This window comes from Etheostoma cragini, chromosome 14, assembly GCF_013103735.1.
Source record: "Etheostoma cragini isolate CJK2018 chromosome 14, CSU_Ecrag_1.0, whole genome shotgun sequence".
Lineage (NCBI taxonomy): Eukaryota > Metazoa > Chordata > Actinopteri > Perciformes > Percidae > Etheostoma > Etheostoma cragini.
In genome coordinates this window covers 1,217,543-1,224,841 of record NC_048420.1, presented here as the reverse complement: position 1 = coordinate 1,224,841, position 7,299 = coordinate 1,217,543, and the positions used below count along the sequence as shown (strand labels likewise).

At 43.3% G+C, this 7,299-nt stretch overlaps 1 long non-coding RNA gene across 1 annotated transcript; it reads right to left on the bottom strand.

Moving 5' to 3' along the window:
* Window positions 1–2,216: 2,216 nt before the first annotated feature.
* LOC117956839 lies at window positions 2,217–5,226 on the bottom strand. Its single transcript, XR_004659375.1, has 3 exons — window positions 5,140–5,226; window positions 3,241–3,245; window positions 2,217–2,229 (listed from the first exon to the last, which is right to left on the bottom strand). It is a non-coding gene; the product is annotated as an uncharacterized LOC117956839 (long non-coding RNA).
* Window positions 5,227–7,299: the final 2,073 nt, after the last annotated feature.

Genomic DNA, 7,299 nt, shown 5'->3' with positions numbered 1-7,299 from the left:
AATGTTTCAGGTTGCAACCCAGTCGCATGGCAGCTCATGAAATGTTCACTTGATTTAATCTATTGATTCGTGTACACAACACGTTAATCTTGTTTTTTTCCTGATGGTCAGCACGTTTTTTACCCTAATGTATTACAATGGGAATCATCTTTCATGATTACAGCCCGATTCTTTCCAGATGGGCTGCAGCAGAGAAGCTATCCGGCTTTGCTAATATTGGTATTTTTAGCCCTACAACGTCAAGCATTCATATCAGAGAATCAGCGATCGGGGGGGGGGGTCTCTGACGATGGTATCGCACATATTTAACCCTCGTGTTGTCTTCCCATCGACCAAGCAACTCTGTGTTTTTCTGGGTTGAAATTTCAATATTTTGTTGTTCTTTTTCTACACTTTTCTCAACTTTTTGGTCAATTTTATTATACGCCTATCGCTCTGTCCTACCTGCAGCCTTGGGACTCTCTGATCACTGTCTGGTTCATCTTGTCCCGACATACAGGCAGAAACTAAAACCTGTTAAACCTGTTGTAAAGAGGGTGAAAAGATGGACCAACGAGTCAAAGTTGGATTTACAGGCCTGCTTTGACTCTACTGATTGGAGTGTTTTTGAGGCTGCAGACACTGATCTGGACGGACTAACTGATACTGTGACGTCTTACATCAGCTTTTGTGAGGACATGTGTGTGCCAACTAAAACCTTCCGCACATACAACAACCCTGGTTCACCGCCGGACTTAGGCAGCTTTGTCTGTCAAACGAGGAGGCCTTCAGAAGTGGGGACTGACCAAAGAGATCAAAGCAGCTAAGAGGAGCTATGCTAAAAAGCTGGAAAACAGCTTTACAAACAGCGATCTTCGGTCAGTGTGGAGAGGCCTGCAGAGACTCAGTAACCACAGGAGACCACCCCCCAACACTGCTGGTCCGACTGGACTGGCTGACGAGCTGAATAGCTTTTGCTGTAGGTTTGAAAAACCCACAGTCACACCCCTCCCCCTCACCAACTCAGACACCAGTCAGTCCCCTTCCCCCACCTGTACGCTGTCACCCCCCCCCTTCTGAACCCTCACCTGCACTCATGATCTGTGAAGAGGATGTGCGCCGGCTCTTCCAGAGGCAGAAGACCAGAAAGGCCCCAGGCCCAGACTGTGTGTCACCATCCTGCCTGAAAATCTGTGCAGACCAGCTGGCCCCCCATCTTCACTCAGATCTTCAACAGATCTCGGGCGCTATATGAAGTTCCCTCCTGCTTCAAACGCTCCACGATCATCCCAGTCCTCAAAAAACCCTCCATCTCTGGACTAAATGGCTTCAGGCCTGTCGCCCTGACATCTGAAGTCATGAAGTCCTTTGAAATACTGGTGTTGGCCCACCTTGAAGGACATCACAGTCCACTTGCTGGACCCCCCGCAGTTTGCCTACAGGGATAACAGGTTGGTAGATGATGCAGTCAACGTGGGACTGCATTACATCCTGCAACACCTCGACTCTCCAGGGGCTAATGCAAGGACCCTGTTGGTGGACTTCAGCTCGGCGTTCAACATCATCATCCCTGACATCCTCAGCACCAAACTCTCCCAGCTCACTGTGGCAGACTCCACCTGTCAGTGGATCAGAAACTTCCGGACTGACAGGAATCAGCAGGTGAGGTTGGGGAACATGAAATCCAAAAAACCGAAACGGACTGGCCAGGGGTGTGTGCTCTCCCCAGTGCTTTTCTCCCTCTACACCAATGACTGCACCTCAGGAAACCCATCTGTTGAACTCCTGAAGTTTGCTGAGGACACAACGGTCATCGGCCTCATCCGGGACAGTGATGAGTCGGCCTATAGACGGGAGGTAGATCAGCTGGCTCTCTGGTGCCGTCAGAACAACCTTGAGCTTAGCACGCTCAAAACTGTGGATATGATAGTGAACTTCAGGAGGAGCCCCCCCCACTCTCCCCCCCATCACCATTCTCAACAGCCCTGGGTCTGCTGTGGAATCCTATAGGTTTCTGGGATCCACTATATCCCAGGACCTGAAGTGGGAGCCCAACGCAGACATCATCATCAAAAAGGCCCAGCAGAGGATGTACTTCCTGCACCAGCCTAAGGAGCTGCTAGTCCACTTCTACAGTCTGTCCTCTGCACGTCCATCCCTGTCTGGTTTGGGTCTGCCCCCAAAAAAGGACAGGAGCATACCACAACAGACAGTTAGGACTGCAGAGAAGATCATCGGTGCCAACCTGCCCTCCGTTCATGACTTCTACACTTCCAGAGTCAGGAACCATCACTGCAGACCCATCTCACCCCCGACACAACCTGTTCCAGCTTCTGAGACTACAGAGCGCTCTACCCCAAAACCAACAGACTCAGGATCAGTTTCTACCCACAAGCCATCCCTCTGATGAACAGCTGACTTCTTACCCACAGTGTCAGGTTCAACTCTGGTCAATAACCCAGTAACAATTGCTCTACAGCTCCTGTTTACTGGTTCCACTCAATATTCCACTCATTATTCCACTTATTTAGTATTTTTTATCAATCTCATTCTCATATCTCACTCATAAATTATGATTTATTCATCATTCTCTTTCCCTATTTCATAACTGTACATAATGTTCATAACTGTTCATGCTGTTCAAATTGTAATATAATAACATAATACTATTTATCCCATTATCCTTTTCCCTGTGCTCCGCATTTAAATCATTTTTATTGCACTCTTCATTGCACTCATGACTCTGTATTGTTTCTGTTTAGAGTATGTGTATGTATTGTGTATACAATAGTGTGTATGTATTGTTGTGGTTGTTTTGTGTGTGTAAGCACATTGTGAGCAACGATGTTCCAAAGTAACATTCCTCGCATGTATCCTCATATACATGCAACACATCCTTATACCTAAATGACAGAATTCAGTCATTGCAGATGACTGCTAAAGTCACATGTGTGAGTCTCTCAGTGGAGAATTCATTAAATGCTTCTGAGTAAGACATCACAGTCCCCCGGGCGTCTTCATGGACCCAGAGTCGAGCTGCTCCCGAGTTTTTCCATCACAAAAACATGGCATCATTTTAACTTATCCATTCATTCAAAAATCATTGATGCTTGAAAGATCGTTGAGGGGCAGCCCTCATTTACAATGACCTCAAGTTGCAAAGACAAAGAAAACAACACAGAAAAGAAAGTAATAATGATATTAAGTGTGATAGAATAAATCTTTATTGTCCATCAGGGAAGAAATTTTCCTGTGGCTCACCCGGCCTACAAGACAGATCATCATTGTAAATAAAGTATACAAACATGAAATGAAACTATCATGAGTAAAAAATAATACGTATGCTTAAATTCCTTAAAATAGCAACTCAGTTTGATTGTCACTCACTTTGATGGCATTTGGAATAAAAGATGTAATACTTTTTGCCAGATGCACTCTGAAGCGCCTGTCAGACAAGAAAGAGGGTGTGTACTATCTGCAGTGATGCTCCTAGCTTTCTTCTTCATTCTGTTGGTGTATTAGATTACATTACATAATACTTTATTCATTCTACAGTGAGGAAATTCCCTTATTACAGCAGCTGCAGTTTCTACAGTAAAAAAGCAAGGGTCAGATATTTTGAGGGTTTTCACTCCATTTCTAGCCATTGGCAATTTCCTGTTAAGCTTCTTCTTGATTTTGCAGTTTAAATGGCCAAAACAAGCAGTACTGAAAAACTCCGATGGTTGTCAAGAACCGTACCAAGATACTTAAAAGTTCCCACAGTTTCAACAGCTGTGCTATACAAATAAAATAAAATAAAAGCTAGGCCGTCAAGTAAAACTGGCTCTGTTGTTGTTTCTTGTATGCAAAAGTGTAACTTGTATGTCTTTGGCGCATTGATCTCTAGCTCGCTTTGTTTCGAGGGTCTTTATGTTTGCTAGATAGCAGGCCCCCCCAAGGGGGCCAGTTTTTTGTGAGAGGCCTACTAAGTCAGCATATTTGATCTCTTTAAAGATCCTATTAGTTATAGAAAATTCATTTGTGAAAATTGAGAAAACCAAAGGGGAAAGAACGCGGCCTTGTGGAGCAGGTTGAACTGATGGTGTGCAGTCCTGAGAAATGCCTTTTACACATCTCCTCTGAGGAGGACAGGAGAGAAAGTCCCTGATCCAGAGAATCAGACCCTTCTCTATGTTAATGTTGACTAGTGTTTCCAGGAGAATGTGTAGCTTCATAGAATTAAAAGCTACACTAAAGTCTACAAATGGCACTCTAGCCCTTTAGAGAGTGCAACCTGTTTTGAAATGGAGTCCAGAAGGACCAGCACAGCATCATCAGTCCCTCTGTCACCTCTATAAGCGGGTCCAACATGCTGGTCACCTGAGAGGTCAGGGGGATCTTCCAGAACTCTTTCCATTGTGTTACACAATATGGAGGTGATAACTACGAGTCGTAAATCTTCAGGCTTACATGCACCAGGCATCGTCGGTATGGGCCTCATTAAAGAAGATGTCCAGGTCGTGGTCACATCTGCAACTAGGAGGGAGTTAAAATGCCTCGAAAAAACACCTTTTACATGTGGGGCACAATCTTTAAGTAGGCAGGCTTTCAGGCCATCTGGGCCGGTGGCCTTCTTCAGCTGTAGTTTAGCTTATGTGATCACACTCACCCTCATCACCCCCATCAAACCTGCAGAAGAACATGTTCATTTCATCTTTAAGACTATGACTGCAAGCTACAAGCCTGTCACCTTTTTGCAACTTTTTCCCATTAAAGTGTTTGTTACCACTGAAAGTGTTTACTCCCTATCTTGTTTTTTTATATTTTTGCCAAGAGGATTTGTCTTTTTTCCTGCACTAATTCCATATTGCCTGAGGAAAAGGCACATTTTCTTTCATTAATACATGTTTTCAATTGTTTAGAAGCTGTGGGAACTTTTAAGTACCTGGGTACGGTTCAGGTAAGTTTTTCAGATAACACAGACTTTATTTAAAAATGCTCACAAGGACTCAGTCTCCTCAGATAACTGAGCTACTAAACACCACACACATTCACGCTGCAAACTCAAGAAGAAGCTTAACAGGATATCGTCAATGGCTTCGCTACATAGTGGGACCCAAATATACACTGAAAAGGATTAGGAAGAAAGCTAGGAACATCACTGCAGATAGTACGCACCCTCTTTCCTCTCAGTTTGGGCTCCTGAAGTCTGGGAGGTGCTTCAGAGTGCCTCTGGCAAAAAAGTGTTGTTCAAATTTTTTATTCCAAATGACTTTAGTATCGTCATCCAAATCAGGTGCCAACATCAAACTGAGCTGCTATTTTAATGAATTTAAGCACATGCATCATTTCGTGTTTTTATTACTCAGAAGCATTTTATGAAATCTCCACTGAGAGACTCACAATTGTGACTTCAGCAGTCATCGGCAATGACTGCCTTCTGTCATATAGGTCTAAGGATGTGTAGCACACACACCCTACACACTCACCCCACCCCACAAAGTAATGTGATTTATATACATTAAGGAAGGGTTCATTCCCGACATGGTGGCCATTGTCAGGTATTAATTGACGACAGTGACGCGTGATCCGTCCAACGAAGTCCATCAGTACCTGACACCTCGTCAGCATCAACCTTTAATTATTGTATAACTCACATTGCTTTGTAGGGTGTGGTGTGTTGGGTGTGTGTGCTACACATCAAAGGGAATTAACCAGCTTATACCATGCTCACTTGGCAAATTACATGTTTTTAAAACATAAGTATATATTTTAATTACAATTTTTTTGTAAGTTTCCCTGGTCACGGCGGATGGTTTGACTAATACCTTGAACAATCATTCCCATCCTATAATGCAATGCAACTGTTCACTCCTCCAGTAAATAGGAAGGACCTTAGATACGAATTGCCTCCCTTAGCCACGGGAGATATTTAAAGTCTGCTCAGAAAGCTAACACTATGCTACCAAGATCCCAAGTAAATAACAATGTGTACAGTTGCCAATCGATACACATAATTTGACAGTATGTAGAACAACAAGACAAGCCAGTTATCAACAATGTCATTGTTCCTAAAACCATGTTAGGAGTTTTATCAACAGTAAGATCTGATGTGTAACATCACTGTCGGCCGCAGCCTGAAGCAGCGACCTGAGCAGTGATTGGATGTGAGATAACGTTATTATCTCACATTCCTTCACACCTCCTCCTTGTCCATTACTACCTGACAATGGCCAAGTGTTGTATGAGCGTTTCCCCTCAGTGAGGATGGGGTGTTATAAAAGACAAATTCCTTTTGCAGATGAAGAAAGAATGTATCCAAGTCTATTTTTACTCATAGGTGTCATAATGGGGGAACAACCACTATTTGTCCTGTCGCTGAACGTACTCCACCATCTACTCATCTGATTTTCAACGTTAATGTTTGGACATGTTGCTGGGATTCTCTCCCTATTCATGTGTCTTCTCCTCTCCACCCTCAGGGTATATTACAGCTGACTGCTAGGGTGTGTTACCTCTCTTCTACTGGACCGGTCTTCCGCATAGGAAACTTTCCCGGTTTGACTGAACCAACAACATTGATTTAGTTTGCCTGAGGCCTTTTATTTGTGACAGAAACCTACGTCTTGTTCTGCCTCGCAGTGCCTCCCACACAATCACACCGCCTTTGCAGATGAAGCCAAAATGTTCTCATTGTAATTCTAAGAATAGGTGTACCAGTGTCATATTGTCTTATTTCACAGGAGCTATAATTATCTTCATGAAAGGAGCAAATGTTGATCACCATGTCCTGGGAAGTGATGCTGCAGTATTGTGCGGTTTGCACGCCCCAATCTACTGATCGCTGCTTGGAACATTGATGTGTGTACATGTTGCCGGGGTTCTCTCCCTTTTTATTTATCTTCTCCTCTCTTTGTTGTAGAAACTTGTTCTGCGCGGTCCTTACTTCTGCATAACTCATCAACTGAATTTTTTCTTGGTGTGGTACTTGGCTTGTCAACAGAATCATGGGTACATGTATTACATCATATTTAATTTGCCAGCATTACTTGGGGATGTGCGACTCTAAAAGAGAAAGAGAGAGAGAGAGAAAAAGAGGTTGAATTTGCCAAAAAAGTAACCCCCTTCTTTTTTTTAACTACATTTTAGTCTAGTCGTTTCTTTGTTTAATATTGTCACACGTTTATCAATGGATAAATCTTAACAGACTTATAGTATATTGCCATAGTTTTTTGTTTACAAAGTTAAGACTGCAAGGGACAGATGATCATATACAGTAGTCCATAAAAATATTCCTCACATTGATTTAAATCCTGCAACAGTCCGTCTTCCACGCAG